The 18,302-nt window shown below is 49.6% G+C and overlaps 1 protein-coding gene across 3 annotated transcripts in view; it reads right to left on the bottom strand.

Annotated features, from left to right (window-relative positions):
- Positions 1–15,419, bottom strand: part of KMT5B (lysine methyltransferase 5B) — a 49,281-nt gene extending 33,862 nt beyond the window's left edge. For all 3 annotated transcript variants that reach the window (XM_054724771.1, XM_054724770.1, XM_008146850.3), the window contains exon 1: positions 15,129–15,419. The gene's annotated coding sequence lies outside the window, so the exon portion shown is untranslated. The remainder of the gene's footprint in view (positions 1–15,128) is intronic.
- Between the last annotated feature and the right edge of the window lie 2,883 nt (positions 15,420–18,302).

Genomic DNA, 18,302 nt, shown 5'->3' with positions numbered 1-18,302 from the left:
TTTCAAAAACAAACAGTTGATATGGTGGTCGACTGTGGAGAAACAGGCTGCTGACATCAGATGCAAGCAAAACCTAGAGCAGTGATGGGCAACCTTTTGAGCTTGGTGTGTCAAACTTCGCCAAAAAACTGAGCATAACTCGGGTAGTGTGTCACTTTGAGGAAAAAACATTATTTCGCAAATGTTTCATCCTCGGCATGCGGCCACCTCAGCGGCCACGTGTCATCAGAAATGGCTATGCGTGTCAATGCTGACACGTGTGTCATAGGTTCGCCATCACTGACCTAGAGGCTTCCTGGCTACATGGAGGTCCCCCTCCTAACGTAAGCAAGGGTGCGTCTCTCTGGCCTAGAATGCAGCTGGCTCACATGGAAAGGCCACCACGGTCTTTGGCTTGGTTGACAGTACTAAGCTAACTGCCCACTGACTATATTTATAAGTAAAAATTACCTCAAATTTATCCCAAAATTGGCAGAAAAAAGATTTCCAGAAATGAGTACTGACCACTCCTTAAATGGCAGAACAGCTACAAATCTTTGTCTGTTCTGATCTCAAAATATAAAAATGCCAGGGAAATTACTAGATAACGGTACCTACTATATTCCAGACACTGTTCCAGGCACTGAGGATAGAGCAAAGAACACAAGGTTTCGGCCCTCATTTGTGCTTGTATTCTAAAGAAGAAAGCCCCGGGAAATACAAATTCACAAATACAGTAACTGCCAGCACCTGGGAGACAACGCAGCGGTTCCTCCGCGGCAGGAAGCGTTTTAGGTGGCGCAGGGGCCTGATGGGAAAGCTGGGCAGCAGTGGGGAGAGTGAGGCAAAGGGCACAGATGAAGCTGCGCAAGTGTATCTGAGGACCAGCACAGAGCCAGTGTGGCGGGGGCGGGGGTGGGGGCAGAGAAAGGGGCAGGAGGAAGGTCAGAGAGGCTGCCAGAAGACACAACATGCAACTGAGGGCCTCAGGGCCTGCTGAGACTTGGACACTGACTCTCAGTGAGGCGAAAGGCAGAGCAGCGGCATGATTCGTCGTAAAGGCCCCTGCTAGCTACTTGTTATGTGGAGAGCTCACAGTGAATGCTTTTAAAAAGAAGTTCTAATGAAGCTATTAACAATTTGTGGGGCAAGAGAGAAAACACCAGGTAAGAGACTCCTGCACTAAAGCAGAGGAGAGGGCCTGGTGGCTTGCAGCAGCAGAGGTGGTGACAGGTGGTTAGTTTCAGGATCTTTTCTGAAGGTTTTGCTGGTAGATGGGATTTGCTAACAGCCTGTGTGGAAGAAAAAGGACTCAAATATGCCTCCGTGTGGAAGGGTGGAGTTAATATTTATGAAGGTGACAAAGATGACAGGAAGGTCAGGTTTGGGCAGGGGTCAGAGTGCAGGAGTTTGCTTTTGGAACATTTTTGGTGATACCATTAGGGACCAAGTGGAGATGATGAGAGGCAGCTGGACACCAGGGCCTGGCATGCAGGTTGGATAATTAAACCTGGTGTCCGTACTAATGCTATTTCAAGTCAGAGGATGGAATGAAATCACCTGGGAAGTGAGTCTAGCTAAAAGAAGCCTAAGGACTGAGGGAGCACCCTAGCATTTAAAGACCAACCTGAGGAAACAGCAGCAGCACAGGATGGTGAAAGGAGCAGCTAGAGAGGAGGCAGAGCAAGCAGGGATCAGCACTTCAGGAGGGAGCGGCCAAGCTGGGCACAGGCCGCCAGGCTCAGAAGGCAAATCCCTCCTTTATGAGCTGAAACTCAAGACAGGATGGGCCGCTCGCCATCTGTGAGGCTCTTTCGGAAACAGCAGAAGACTTCTAAATGGACATAATGTCTCAAAACATGGGCTGTGAGAACAGAACTGGATAGCAGAGGGAGAATAAGGAATAAGGAATAAAAAGAGCCCTAAAATCTTATGTCATCTGTTTCAAATAAGAGAAAAAGAGCAGAAATTTCACATGTCAGAAAAGATGTATGTAAATTAACTTCAGAGGGGAGGAGAAGATGGGGATAGGTTAATTTGATAACAGTATGCCTTGAGAGAGTTTATAAAGATCTTTTATATAAAAAACGGTTTTAGCCCAGCCAGGGTGGCTCAGTTGGTTGAGCACTGCCCCATGCACCAGGAGGTCACTAGTTCGGTTCATGGTCAGGGTGCATGCCTAGGTTTCGGACTCAATCCCCAATAGGGGGCGTGCAGGAAGTAATCTATCCATGTGTCTGTCTGTCTCTCTCTCCCTTCCCTACTTTAAAATCAATAAACAAAACAGTTTATAAACGAACAGATGTAGATGAGTACATCTCCAATTCTCTGGACTGACATAATAAAAATTCTCTGGTAAAGGGTGGAATCCCTGAGCGTATACTAGTAGTGCAAGTTTTGCTCCCTGTATTTTTATGAGTGTTCACAAGAACGATCAGGCTCTCTTCAGGAAATGCAGTGTGACTGCCCGGCCTGGGAGGCTCACCTGACACTAAGCCAACAGGAAAGGAAGATTCACCTTATGAATTTCACTGCACCGACGTGTGGGGAAGGAAGCACATGCTTCAGATTCTAGTACCAACCATAAAGAAGAGGGCAGACTACTTATGGCAAAGTGCTAAAATAAGAGCTGCATTTAAAGAGGAAGGTAATTAAAGAATTATGTAGAGTTGTATTTAAAGAGAAAACGTCTAACCATATTATAAATACCACTGCAGGAAAAACCAGATGCACACCACACCACCCCATCCCAAATCAACAACAGAATGGCTATCTTTGAGGGAATGGGATTAATGTTCACACACAAAATCACACACACACACACACACACACACACACGAATGTTTATAGTAAACCTATTTATGAATAATTGGAAAAAAATACTGATACTTGAAAAAGTTTCAAAAGAAAGCACAGAATTGTTTCATAAAAAATGTGTTTGCCGAAACCAGTCTGGCTCAGTGGATAGAGCGTCGGCCTGCGGACTGAAGGGTCCCAGGTTCGATTCCGGTCAAGGGCATGTACCTTGGTTGCGGGCACATCCCCAGTAGGGGTTGTGCAAGAGGCAGCTAATCGATGTTTCTAACTCTCTATCCCTCTCTCTTCCTCTCTGTAAAAAATCAATAAAAAATATTTTTAAAAAAATGTGTTTGGTTCATGTCAAGTGCCCACTCTATTCCCAGCAGTGATGGACCCTCAACAAATGCCAACACCGTTATCACTCCTACTGTCCCCTTATGACACAGAGGATTAAAAACTGTTTAGTGACTTCTGAGTTAGCTGTTCATACCCAATTAATTTGAGAACTGTGGTTCCATCCAATCCTTTTTTACTTAAAGCTTTTGGACAGGAGTTTTGATGAATGTTCTAAACACAAACCAGGATTTTTAAAAATCTGTTAGAAAAATAAAAACACTGATTCTGAATAAGTAGTAAGAATTTTAACATAACCCAGCCAATGTTGCTCAGTGGTTGAGCAGAGACCCAGGAGGTCATGGTTCAATTCCCGGTCAGGGCACATGCTCCATTTGTGGACTCGATGCCCAGTGGGGGCATGCAGAGGCAGCCAATTAATAATTCTCTCTCATCATTGATGTTTTTATCTCTCTCTCCCTCTCCCTTCCTCTCTGAAATCAATAAAAATATTTTTTTTTAAAAAAATGAGAGAAAGCACTATCCAAAGAGAAAACAATAACACACACCAAAAGAACAAAAGCGTCCACACTGGACCAGGAATGAGACCACTCTGGCTGGTATCATTTCCAACATCACACTAGTTAAGTGAGCCTTGTGAAAAGTACATGCACTAAAGTATTTGGAATTGTTAACAACTATTATTAACAGAATTTACCTAGCCACGTCTACAGCGTCTTGCAGATCCAGCCCAGCTAATATTCCGAACACAGCTTGGTTTACATCCCTCTAGAGTGCTAGGCATTTTCCCAGCACTGGCCTTTATACTTGGGATACTGCCAACCTGCCAACCAGTCTTACCTCCATCCCACCGCCTGCCTTGTTACATGCTTTAACATTTCTCCTTCATGGTGCTTGTTACAACTGCACTCACTCCTTTATGCAATTACTTGATGATATGTGTCTTCCCCACTGTAATATAAACTCCTAAGGTATACTTTCATATCACTGGAACCTAGCACAAAGCCCAACACACTATAGGTCCATTCACAACCCCCTTTTTAGTCTCAAACCTAACTGTTACATATAAGCCCAAGTGGTTATTAGTTCTTTCCCTCAAATCTAAAATTACAAAAGGACCCTACAATATATCAAAAAATTCCACACTGGTCTTTATCAATGGCTACTCCAAATCCATCTGCAATAATATATATCCAAGGTTCCATGGAATCCTCTAGTAATAATCCACATGATAGTACCAATATAGGAAGCCCTGCAACACTATCAGGAGCATTTGTGATCAATACCCCCTCTTAAGACTACAATGCAGTAAAATAGGGCAATTGTTCAGTTGCCAATTCATTAGAAAACTACAATGAATTCATGATCACACCTGTAACCTTAAAACTTGCTCCTATAAACATTGTTGTCAGAAATAAACTTCATTTGAGAATTTAGGTGACTTGTTCAGCTAGTGCTATGAAAGAGAAACCGTGGGGAATTTTGTTTTTCTGAATTCACAATTAAGCCTTCACCCAAAGCAGAGCTGTTGCTTTAAGACTGGAGGTGTCGTGCAAACTCAATGCTGATTGGGTATCTAGCACCAAACTCTAGAGCAAAAATAGGTTTCTATAGGTACCTGTAAAATAATTACTTGTCATGTTATTATTAAAAATTTCTCTTCTGTCTTCTTTTGCCAGCTGTTGTAGTCAAACTGATATGCATTTTGCTTTAGCCAATTTAACAGCTTTCACAGGCAGCTCAGGTGGTAAAACTCCATTAGGACAAGCAAGAAATGGCCTGTTTCAGAGCAGTTTCCCACCATCGCATAATAATACTCCACCCACCCCCTTTTAGGAAGGCTAAAGGACAGCATCACTCATTATGCTAAACTGGTTGCACTAACTGCTCTAAAGAACATTGTAGTAGCCCTAGCTGGTTTGGTTCAGTGGATAGAGCGTTGACCTGTGGACTGAAGGGTCCCAGGCTCAATTCCAATTCAAGGGCACATGCCCGGGTTACGGGCTCAATCCCCAGTAGGGGGTGTGCAGGAGGCAGCTGATCAATGATTCTATCTCATCATTGATGTTTCTATCTTTTTCTCCCTCTCCCTCCCTCTCTGAAATCAATAAAAAATACATTTTTTTTTTTAAAAAGAAGAGAATACTGTAGTAAGCTGGAAAATGATCCCCAAAGATATCAAACCAGCAAATGTTCATTTATAAGAAAAAGGGTCTTTAGGAATGTAATTAAATTATGGATTTTGAGATGGAAGAGATTACCTGAGTGAGCCCTAAATGCCACCACACACACAAGAGGAGAGGCGAAGATTAGAGTGATGTGGCCACAAGCAAGGGAATGAATGCCACAGTCACCAGAAGCTGGGAGAGAGGCAAGGAGCAAATTCTCTCCTAGAGCCTTTGGGTGGAGCCCTCCCCATGCCTTCATTTGGCCCAGTGAGATTGATGATGAATTCCTGCCTTCCAGAACGGAGAGAATACATTTGTTGTTTTAAGCCACCAAGTTTGCAGTCATTTGTTACAGCACCCACAGGAAACTGTAATACAGAGACCACGAAAAAGTAAACCAAAGTAAAAATGCTTTAGAGTTAACAGACTTCAAAAACACATAAAATTCCAATGTATCACAGAAAAAAAGATTTTAAACACCTTTAAAAAGTTGTTTTAGATACACTTTAAAAAATTGTCATTTCCCTCTTCAACTGCAGGTGTGAAACAAAGCTATAGATAGAGCTATAGTGGAGTTTGAAGCTGAAGTCTCAATCCCCATGTAATTACGAACTGTGCTTAAGCCCAGTTAACCAAGACCTTCCTTGGAAATATTGTGATGGAACATGTTTATATTTATATAAAATTTACAATAAAAATGAAAACTAAAACTACTAGAATTTTTCATTTAGAACTTTTTTATTTTTTAAGTTGATTTGAGAGAAAAAACATCGGTTGTTCCACTTATTTATATATTCACTAGAGGCCCGAATTCGTGCATGGATCGGGGCCCTGGCCAGCTGGGGGAAGGGGCCATGGGTGATTGGCTGGCGGGCCCTGCCCCCGATGGGGGGAGCGATGTGGGGGGGGGATCAGCAGCTGGGGGAGGGGCCATGGGAGGTTGGCCGGCCAGCCCCACCCCCAATTGGTATGTGTGTGGGGCGATCAGGGGCGGAGCTGGCTGTGGGGTAGGGGCCGCAGGCAGATCGAGGTGTTGCGGGCCCATTGAGGCCAGGGGGAGGGGCTGCAGGCGGTTGGCTGGCGGGCCCTGCCCCTGATGGGGGGGGGGGTGGGGGCAATCTTTGGTGGGGCTGGGCAGGGGGAGGGGCTTCAGGAGGTTGACCAGCTGACTCCGCCCCTATTGGGGGGGCAATCAGGGGCAAGGCCAGCGGGGGTGGGGGGCCTGAGGGCCAATGGGGATGGTGGGGGCCCATCGGGGGTGGGACCGGCCGGGGGGAGGGGCTTCAGGAGGTTGACTGGCCAGCCCCACCCCATTTGGCCAGCCACAGTGGGCGTCATAGCGACCGGTCGTTCTGGTCGATAAGGCGGTCCAGTCGCTGGCTTTTTATATATGTACTAGTGGCCCGGTGCACAAAATTCATGCACAGGGGGCAGTGTTCCTCAGCCCGGCCTGCACCCTCTCCAATATGGGACCCCTCGAAGGATGTCCTACCGCCAGTTTACAGGGATCGGGCCTAAACCGACAGTCGGCTCTCGCAATCCGGGACTGCTGGCTCCTAACCCCTCACCTGCCTGCCTGACTGCCCCTAACCACTCTGCCTGCCGGCCTGCTCGCCCCCAAATGCCCCCCTGCCAACCTGATCACCCCCAACTGCCCCCCGTGCCAGTGTGCTCGCCCCCAACTGCCTCCCCTGCTGGCCTGCTTGCCCCCACCTTCCCTCCCCACTGATCTGCTCGCCCCCAACTGTCCTCCTGCTGGCCTGCTCACTCCAAACTGACACCCCCCCCCGCTGTCCTGATCACCTCCAACTGACCCCCACTGAGGGCCTGTTCACCCCCAACTGGCCCCCCTGCTGGTCTGCTTACCCCCAACAGCCCCACCCCCCACCAGCCTGATCACCCACAACTGCCATCCCATCCTGGCCTGATCACCCACAACTGCCCTGCCCTCTTGGCCTCTAACCACCTCTACCTCGGACCCGCCACCATGGCTCTGTCCAGAAGAATATCCGGAAGGTCTCCTGGAAGGTCTCCCAGTCTAATTAGCACATTACCCTTTTATTAGTATAGATAAAGGCCTGGTGCATGGGTGGGGGCTGGCTGGTTTGCCCTGAAGGGTGTCCCGGATCAGGGTGGGGGTCCCACTGGGGTGCCTGGCAAGCCTGGGTGAGGGGCTGAGGGCTGTTTTCAGGCTGGCCACACCCCCTTCAGGGTGGGGGTCCCCGCTGGGGTGCCTGGCCAACCTGGGTGAGAGGCTGATGGCTGTTTGCAGGCTGGCCACGGCCCCCGGCGACCAAACTCCCAGCCCCTCCTTTTTTGCTTTTTTTTTTTTTCCAGCACCTCCTTGAGTGGAGGCCAGGGCTGGCTGGAAGCAGGTATCTGGGATTTATTTATCTTCTATAATTGAAACTTTGTAGCCTTGAGCAGAGGCCAGGGCCGGCCAGGAAGCTTGGCTTCCTCCATCGCCAGGGGCAACCCAAGCCTCCTGCTTGCTCCAGCTCCGTGGCTGCCACCATCTTTGTTGGGTTAATTTGCATACCCGTTCCTGATTGGCTTGTGGGCGTGGCTTGTTGGCGTAGTGGATGTACGGTCAATTTGCATGTTTCTCTTTTATTAGATAGGACTAGTAGATTGGTTGGTTCTTGTATGTGCCCTGACTGGGGATGGAACCTGCAAACCTTGGAATATCAGGATGACCCTCTAACCAACTGAGATACCCAGCCAGGGCTTCAGAAGAACATTTTAAACAGCAAAATATACACTACTAATAATTCAGCAATCAGACATTTACAACACAACAGCTGGGCATATAATAAACACCTCTCTAACAGCATCCTTACAGAAAACGTTGCTTCATAGTTCCTTATTTACTCATGTCTGATTATAACACAACAAAGGATTTCACATTAAAATTTGTGTCTCAAATTGCCTCAGTGGGTATTTTTAAAATAAAGGTTTTAGCTGATGTAGATGTTGAGGAAAATTCCAAAATCAACAACCTGCTTACCCATCTCTCCATATCTGACCCACCTACCTACCTAGTAGGGCCTGTGAATAAAATCAAGGATGCTTCCTTTGTTACTGTTTTCTAAGACTCAAACAGCGTTTTACTTTTCTATAAACAGATGCCACCTAGTGTCAAAAGCCTGCAAGTACAGCCCTCAGTTCCTCAGGAGCTCTGAGGCAAGTAGAACAAAGAATAATTAATTCTTCCTGGGCAAAGACAAAGGTGAGAAAAACTTCCAAAAGGCAATTCTTGGGGTGGGTCTTAAAAGCCAAGACTGTAGGATGTGGACTTTGCAGGATGCAGAAGGCACAGTGGTTTAGGACATGGCTCTGGGTGGAGTCAAAGTGCCTGGGTCCCACCTTGGCTCCCACTGGTTACTCTCAGTGTGAGCAGTGTGACCATGGACAAGTCATTTAACCTCATTAATGCCTAATAATAAAATGAAAATAGGGCCTACCTCCTTGGTTTATCAAAAGGATTAAATGAGCAAACACTGCTAATAAAATAAAGTTATCTAACTGTCTCTTTTTGAGTAACTAAAGCAGAATCAAAGAGGGCCAGGCATGTTGGCCCATTATTCATAAAATCTTTAAAAAATCCTAGGTTCGATTCCGGTCAAGGGCATGTATATTGGTTGCGGGCACATCCCCGGTGGGGGGTGTGCAGGAGGCAGCTGGTTGATGTATCTCTCTCATCGATGTTTCTAGCTCTCTATCCCTCTCCCTTTCTCTCTGTGAAAAATCAATAAAATATATATTTTTTAAAAAAATCAAGTAGAAATTTCCCCTTAACTCCTCACCTTACCAAAACGCCCCCGCCCCCTCCCACACACAAAATCACATCACCTCATCCATTTAAAAAGTACAAGTTTTCAGGAGAATAAACAAGGGCCAGGGGTGCGAATTTATGCTCCAGAGCTGAGACCAGCTCTGCTTCCCTACTGCTCCTAAAGGGGGGGATGTGACCTCTGGCAACAACGTGAAATTAAAAATTATACCAAACTACAACTCACAATCAACTTTCAGAGGGACTAAAGATTTTATTACAGTGGCATTTAGCTTGTTGTGTATGTGGTAAAACATTTTTTCTTATTGTAACTCCATTTTTAAAAAACACCAGTAAATCACAGCCCCTCTATTCATTTAGTGCTTCCTATATTCATTTTATCACTTAATTCTCACACCCTATAAAGCTGTTATTACACAGATGAAAGGTTAGAGAATTTGCTCAACTGTACTCTAGAAAGGATCCCACTGGTGGAAAAGCATGTGACTGGAGACAGAGACCAGTTAGAAAATTAAATGCAACAGGAGCAGCGAGTGGGAAGGGAGAAAGGCGCTGGTGTTTCAAATATAAGCTTGGCTAGACGTGGTAACAAATTAGATTTAGGTGGTGAGGGACAGAAAGGAATTCCAGATGAGTCAGAAATCTCTAGCTGGGGCAAAAGTTTTAGTTGGGGCGACTGCAAGGTTGCCATTTACACAGGAGAAAAGTTTGCAGGAAAGATGAGAAAGTCTGGATTTGCGAAATTTGAGGAGGGGCACTACCCAGGTGAAGCTGGCATAGGATGTTACAACTCAGGAGAGAAGTGGGACTGTGAAAAGAGGAGCATTAACAAAAAGAACTTTACAGAATACCAAGCATTCCAGTATTATTTTAATTCAAAGAATCACAGAATTTCAGAACAAACAGTCTTAGAATAAAAGAAGCAGGCTCAGGGAGAGAAATTACCTACCTAAAGTAATTCACTTCTTCTGACAACATAATGTGCTACCAATACATAAAACCAAACTTCCTTTTTTTTTTTAAGCTTTATCAGTTAACTGAACGTGAAGAGGGGAGGAAAGAGAAGGAAATAAAATGAGCACTGGCACTGTGGAGAGACAGGTCTTGCAAACAGCATCCCCACTTTCACTGTTTAGGGTTACTTGTTAAGTGCCCAGCACAGTGTCCACCACACATTTAAATGACTGTCTGCTCAAGACGTGAGTGAAGACCTGAATGCTGTAGGGATGATTTGCAGTCCTGGGCACAACTGAGAGACACCTCTTCAGCACTGGTTTTCTGGGTACTATTTCACAGTATTGCCCTATGATCCAAGGTCTGTGCTGATAGCTTTACGTGTATTATGTCACTTGCCCCCATCACAGTCCCTTAACATGTACACTATGTTAAATATACTCATTCACATATAATAAAAAATTATACAGTAACATAAAAGATACTATTATCACCCCATTTTACAAATGGAGCAAGCCTTAGAGAATTAGGAAAAATTAAGCCAAGGAAGCAATACAATCCTGACTCAAAATTTTAAACATAGAGCAGGTCCTCCAAAATGTCACTTTGTTGTAACCCTGATGAGATGCCTGCCATAGGAGCTTAACTCTTGTTTATATCAATTAACCTATGGTAAACTGGTTTCATTATGTCATTTTGCTTAAAGTCACACAACCTATCAACGGCGTTACGTGAAGACTTACTATACTTTGTCTCACATTTGAATAAGACCCTAGAACAAAACAGACACGGTTCCTGATTTCACGGAGCTCAGAGAATAATGTGGGAAGAGAGATAAACAATCTAATAAGCATGAAACTATAAATTCTGGTAAGAGCTGTAAAGGACACAAATAGGATGCTAAGAGACAGAATAATGTGGGAACAGACTATAGACTGGAGGACCAGGGAAAATAAGTCAAAAGCATAAATACAGAAACAATCACCTTTTGGGGGTCAAAACATTCCTGGTATCTATTTATATCCAATGAACATAGTTTCTGAGGCAACTGGCTTTGTCTACTAGTGAATCCTCTCGGCCCCTGAAGGAGGTCTGTTTTTGTTTCTTTTTTAAGGGAGAGGGAAAAGGTTTCCATATGGCCTCTCTAGCCCAAGACTCCGCTGGCTCACTGGCTGAAGAATCAGGCCCCCCTTGACTCCTCAGTCCTGGAGCTCCACCTTTCTAAGAGTAGGTTGGTTTTCTTGCTCAAGAAATATATCCCTCCACATTGTGCCACATAAGCATTTTCTTGAAAATAAAAATACACCTCATGGATCATTTATCAGATACTTCAACCTTGTTATACAAATCAGACAGACAAAATGAATAATCCTGCAGATTTAGAATCCACTCAATCCAACATTTATCAAGAACCTACTGGGAGCCACTGGGCACTGTTCGTGGTGCTGGAATATTGGTTGTGTCCACGGAACACTAGAGGGCGCACAAGAGCTTTAGCTTTCAGGAAAACCAGTCTACAGAACAGGAAGCTGACTGACCCTTCACAGAAGGAGTCTCTTGCCTAAGACCTGAGAGGCAATCCCAGTACCATTAGAGATCTGCTGTTCCTGTATTAGAGACCAGGTGTTTCTAGAAAGATGCACAATTAGAACACAGGCATTTGTTTCACCCTAACACCAAGGACCAAGAGTTCGCCAGCGTGGCAGCCCTATGATGGAGGTGAGTCGGGTATTATCACTACAAATGAGATGGCTAAAGCTCAGAAATAAAGTTGCTTTCCTGAAGTCAAATGCAAGTTAAGTGGTAAGGCTGGATCTAAGCTCTAGTGTTTAAGATGCAGTCTGGGGATTTACTCCAATATCTGAGCCACAGGTGGTTCAGTCAGAAATAAAGAGGCTTATCACTGAGGAATGCTTCCCCAGGTCTATACTTTTGTCTTCAGTGTACTGTTATAATGCAGAAAACAAGACATCCTGCAGAGATGCAACTGACAAGTAGGAGCCATATAGACCTTAAGAATAAAAATTTTGGGACCACTGATATACCCAAGTCTCTTGATTATAAAACCCAAATGACTGTAAGCTATATCATCAATTTGACTTTTTAAAGGAGTAAAACTATATGAATATACAGGTGAACTAAACCAATTAGTCAAAATATGATTAAAATAGCCCTTAGAATAGGGTGGCAATTAAATGTAAAATATAAACTATAATATAGGATTGGAAGTGATCTCAGAGATTAATGTTTCATTATTTTACAGATGAAGAAACTTGGCCCTCTCGATGGTCTTATATAAATAATGACAGAGAAAACTGGAACAAAAGTTGTTTTTTAAATATAATATTTTATTAATTTCAGAGAGGAGGGGAGAGGGAGAGAGAGAGAGATAGAAACATCAATGATGAGAGAGAATCATCTATCGGCTGCCTCCTGCAAGCCCCACACTGGGGCAGGGTGGGCTGGAGGGGACCAATGGGGAGGAAAAAGGGGACATATGTAATACTTTCAACAATAAAGAATAAAAAATAAAGTGGGAGTATGAATAATGGAATCTATGTGATTTATCTGAAAGGATTTCTCTCATAAGCCATGGGAAGGGCATTCCTGTGGACAGGGAGCTGTTCAGATGCTACTCACAAATATATGTCTTTACAACACAACTGGGCCACATACTCTATGCCCTGTAACAAAATGATACTCATGTAAAGAAAAAGCAGGTCAATGACAGATTTATATGACCAGTGGAAATTTACAAACCAACATCCCACCCACAAAATTCTATGCTCAAAGGCGTGGGAACAACCTGCAACCACTTCCTTCACATGCACTTCCTGACGCACTCCCAACCTAACCCACCTCCCCCAGTGCTGCCCACTGTGTCTGGCTCAAGCATGGAGCGTTTAAGCATAAGCAATTCAGTGTGTACCAGAAGACAGATGAAAATATAGGCAAGAGAGCACTTGAATATGACAGAGTTCAACTGCAAAGTTTATGGGTGAAAACAGCCCTAACTCTACTCTCTTCATAAAGAATAAATATCCATAACATTCATTTCACTCTAAGTTGTTTTGCTAATGACAATGATGTTTTTAATAACATTAGAATGTTATTAAAACAATGTTTAATAACATTTTGAAAAACTAAATACAAACTACTGAACTTGATAACTTGGGAGATTAACAAATTTAACACTTTCAAGTGTCTACTGAATAAGCACCTGCTCTGTACCTGCCCCTGATTGGAGGAGATAAATATCAACAAGCTCACAAGAAAGCCCAGAGGACAGGCAAGGAAACAACCACATGTCATACATAAAATACGATGTAACCACTGCTCAGGGAGCACAGGAAGTGTGCATTCTCCTGAGTGAGCCAGCCCCCGCACCTGTGTGTGCAAGAGAAGGTTTCACCAGGAGGTTAACACCGGCCCCGGGCCTTACTGAAGAATGTGAATGGGGAGAGGGTGCAGGAATGCTGGGCAGGATGCAACCCTAAAAGGCACCAGGCATGGACACCACTGGGGCTAGTGCTTAGAAAAGGGAGAAGAGCAGCATGTACAAGGTTTAGAGATTAAAAACTGGACATCGGGCCTGAGTTCCTACACATGCTGGGACTAAAAGCATTCATGGACTTTAATCCTGGAATCTAGACAGGGAGCCCCAACAATGACAGGGCCACACCTAAAACTGCTACCAAGTAAACTTGCATCTACTAGAGATACAAGTAACTCTTTGACACTTTTCAATGGTGTCCAAGAGTTACTTTGTATCGATGCGTGCAATGATGTCTCCCTTCCTTTGCAAACTGTTTATGCGTTTACCACTAATCACCAAAAGTTACAGGCGTGTTCTCAATACTCAAGACTGCCGGGGGAAAGTTTCAGCTGGCGCCTGTTTCCTCGGATGATCCCCCACAGCCAGAGAAGTCTTCGGAGCTACAAGGCCACGCTCAACGACACGTCAAAATAGTTTAAATCTAAAAAGGTCCTGATGAAAATCACAATCGCAACCAACCAGTTCATCTGCCCCCTATTCTAGATCCCCCACCCCCACCCCCCACCCCCGGGGTGAGTTTCATTTGGCAACTTCTTAAAAATTAACTTCAAAGAACACATTTCACCCGCTCCGTGTCCGCGGGTTTGCCCCGTCGGGGGATGCGAAGTTAGATCGGGGCCCAAGGACGCGGACGGAGCGAGCGCGGTCCTCCGGGTCCCACGCGCTCCCACGCCGTCCCAGCAAGTGGGGCGGAACTGTCACCCTCCACACACGCTTCCCCCTCTCCCGGGCGGGAGCGACGCGCCACACATCGTGTGTGGCTGCGTGGCAGGACAACACGGAGGGACCCACGCGTTTTCTCGGGACCGAGGCGCCGGCCGGCCAGCCGAGGGGGAAGCGGCTGAAGCGCAGCGGGGTCCGGGGCGCGGGGGCGCGGGGGCCGGAGCGCTGTCACCCGAGGGGCGGAGAGGGGTGGGGGCCGGCCCGCGCGGAGAGCAGACGGGAGTCTCGAGCCCAAACAAAAAACAACCCGAAGCGGAGCGCGGCTGCGGGAGCAGATTGGGCGAGCCGGCTCCCGGCCGCCCATTGGAGAAGAGGGAAAACAGAGTCCCCCAATCGCGAGCGGCGGGGCTGCTCCCCTCGTGCGGCCGCGGCCCGGCCCCGCGCTGCCCGGCGGCCGCTACCGCTCCCTTCCGGCGACGGCGCCCACTGCAGGCCCCGCGCCCCACCCGCGGCCCCGGCCCCCGCCCGGCCCGGCGCCCCCGCGGCCCGCCCCCCGCCCCGGCGCCGCCGCCCCGCTCACCGCCGGGCGCTGCCCGCTCCTCGGGGCGCGTCGAGGCTCCTCGCCGGGCCGCTGCGCTGGGGGGCCCGCGCTGCCCGGCGACACTTCCCGTCCCCCCAAAAAAATTAATCACCAAAAAATAATTCCAGAGAAAAATGGAGAGTAAAATCCAAGATGGCGGCGCGGCCGCAGCACCGCCCGCTCCCTCCGCTGTCGAGAAATGAGTCCCAGCCACGGCCGAGCCCCCCGCCCCCATCGCGCCGCGCCCCCGCGCCCCCGCGCCCCCCGCGCCGCAGGCCTCACCTCGCCTCGCACGCGGCCGCGGGGTCCCAGAGGCCGCCGCCAGCTTCGAGGCTCGTGTCCTGGGGGCTGGCGCCGCGCTGCCACCTCCCGTACCCGGGCACCCTCACCTCATAGCCCCGGAGCCTCGCCGACCGCGCCGCAGTCGCGTCGCCGCCCCCGGTGAGCCGCCCGGACGCCGCCCGGGCACGGTGGGAAGACACGAAAAGGAGTGCCCTCGGCCGGGCGGAAGGACACCACGCCGGCTCGCGCTCCCCAGTCACCTCTGTTGCTTTTACGGGACTCTGCGGGGGGAGGCGGAGAAACCCGAGAAAGAAAGGAGTCCCTGCCGGTTGCTCCCGCGGCGGAGGAACAAAAAGCGAATTTGTTGAGACCGAGCCGCCGCACTTCTCTCGCGGCGGAGGGATCCGTGCTGAGCAGCCGGCAGGGATCCCTCCGCCCCTCGCTGCCCTTTAAATCGCGGCTGGAGGCGTTGGCGCTGCACGCCCCTTGGGCGCCGCTTCGCTTCGTGGTCTCCTTGCGTGCCCCCCACCCTAGACCCTCCGTGCCGCCTCACCCACCGGGACAGCCCCCGAGCTGACGCCGGGGGCATCTCTGCGGGACGGCAGGCTCCTCACCCTCTGCTCCCACCGCACCCCCCGGTTGCGCCGAGGCGAGGTGGCCCCACGGAGGCGAGCTTCTTTGTTGTGGAAATGGGTGTCGTTAGAAGCAGATACACCGCTAAAGTCCGTGTGGGCAGCCTCAGCATGCCACCGTGTCCTGTGGGAGGGAGGGAGCGTGCATGAATCGGGCCACTGGCTTCCTGATGTCAGCTGGCCATTTCTTGAGCACCTACTGTGTGCCGGGCTTTCCTTGAAACAGGGGTATTGCCTCCTCCCTCCTAGCTGGGCAGTGCCAGCACCGACTGTGCACGCCCCTCAAGGTGCCTAGGCAGGTTGGGAAGAGGCCAAGTGCTTCGCACCACCAGGTGCTGCGCCGGGGGGATCGTGCGGAGCCCTGCTCTTGGGATCCCGCAGTCTGATGACAATGACCACAAAATAAATAATGTCAGTAACATGTGCACAGCCTTTAGCCCCGCTACTTAATCCTTACAACAACCCCCAGGAGGTGGGAGCCTTGTGGTCCCCAGTTTACACATAGGGAAACTGAGGCACGGAGAGGTTAGGCTAGCTCTGAAACAGCCCGCCAGGGCTTGAGCTAGAGCCCTTAGGTAGCTAGTACCCGAGTAAAAACCGCAGACTCTGGGAGAAGTCGAGGTGGCCACAGGCTGGCAGGCGCTGGGGAGGTGTCTCCGGGGAAGCGGGGACCTAAGGGACTGGAGTATGTTAGGGAAAACGGGGCCGTTAGGAAATGTGGGACCCACAAGTGTGAAGGCCCTGGGAGGGGAAAGAGGCGGCACCTTCCAGAACTGAGGGAACCCAGCATAGCTCCTGTCGGGAGGAGACGGGCAGGGCAGGGCAGGGCAGGGCGGGCAAGTGGGCCCTGCATCCAGGGGCCTGGCACAGGGTAGACAGCACCGGTCAGTGGGGAGGTGGATGGCCATGAGAGCTGGGAGCCAACACCCACACAGGTGCTTACCTCCTTGACCTTGGGTGGTCCGCAGGAAGGGCTTACCATCCCTTCCACAGGTGGGACACGGAGACCCCGTGTTGCTGAGGGTACCTCTAACAGAGGCAGAAGCAGGTCTTGAACTTCAAAACCAGAGCTCCTCCCACCGCCCTCACTTCCCTCCTGTTTCCCTGCTCTGCTCCGGAGGCTGACTTGGGGGGTGGGGGTGGGGCGGAGCCCTCAGGTAAAGCAGACCCAGGCCATTGCTCTGGGCCTCCTGCTTTCGCTCTACAGCCTTGGGCCTTCCGTGTCATCAGAATTCGCCTTGTCACTTTCCTCTTTGCAGACACACCTAACAAAGGATTGCTTTGGCTTTATTCGTTTCTGACTTACCACTAAACTTTCTTTCCAATATTTTCATAGTGCGTGGCTCCAAATACTCAAATTGCATCCCACTGACACTGCCTTTGCCCACGGGCGGCGTGCACACCGGCCTCCAAGGGGCAGCCACAGCCCTGTGTGGGCCCTCCGGGGCCTGGGCAGCCTTCACAGCCTGGACCGCCCGCCGGTTGCCTCCACACGCCAAGCTTTCCAGAGTCAGCTCGAGCACAGTGGTGCTCTCCATGGACCCCTGGGCGGGCACCCAAACCCCAGCCCTGTAAAGGCCCGAGTCTCAAGATGCCGGCACCTCCATTTAGTCACTGCCCAGTGCCAGGCTACGTGTTCTGGGCAGTGACTCTCAGGGGAGCAGGCCGGGCCCACAGCTTGGCAGGGGCAGTGAGCAGACCCGGGCAGCTTCCTTCCAGGCTGCCGGCTGGGGGTCTGTCCCTCCCCAACCACCTGCGTTGCGGCTGCTCTTCCAGCCTCAGCCGAGAGGCCCGGGGCAGGCAGAGCTGAGTTGGGGCTCAGGACCTCCATAGAGCCATACTGAAGGCTTGGTCCCTTTGGCGGGCAGGGGGCGGGGGGGGGGGGTCCCTGCTGGGATCCTGTGCCCAGGGAGGTCAGGGCTGAGCTGGTCAGAGGGCGCAGCTGGGAGTGGCCCTCCGGGGGAGACAACAAATTGGACTTTCCACAGAGTGTGGCCAGCTGGAGGCTCCTCCTGCCAGCTGGCAGGGGCGGGGGAGGGGACAGGAAGTAGTGCGGCCAGGCACCTGCCCAGCCCCCACGTGACAGGAGCCATTGGCATTTACACTTCGAAGCCTCTGGCTGCTCCAAAGTGGAAGTGCTAAGCCACAGAGGCCGGGGGCCCCACCAAGCTGGGACAGGCAGAGCGATACTAACAACTCCAAAGAAAGACCTAGTCAGCTAGTCAGCAGAAGGCCCGGCCAGCCCCGGAAGCCTCAGGAGTGCCAGCCCAGCCCGGCGCTGACCCGGGAGCGGTGCCCTTGCCAGGAGCTGGCTGAGGCCATGGGCCTGTTCCAGGCCCCCAGCAGGGCCCAGGGACACTCCAGGGACCCCGCCTGGTCCCACCAACCCTGCAGCCCTCTCCAACTGCCCTTCCTCCAACCCCAGTTTTGCCCAGCAACCGCCTGGCAGGGGTTTGCCTGCTGGGATCCTGTGCCCACAGGGAGGGCCCCCAGGTCGTGCCGAGCCTGGAATTCCAGGCAGGGTGATGGGTGGCTTCTCATG

This window comes from Eptesicus fuscus, chromosome 13 (assembly GCF_027574615.1).
Source record: "Eptesicus fuscus isolate TK198812 chromosome 13, DD_ASM_mEF_20220401, whole genome shotgun sequence".
NCBI lineage: Eukaryota > Metazoa > Chordata > Mammalia > Chiroptera > Vespertilionidae > Eptesicus > Eptesicus fuscus.
This window is presented reverse-complemented; position numbering and strand designations above follow the sequence as displayed.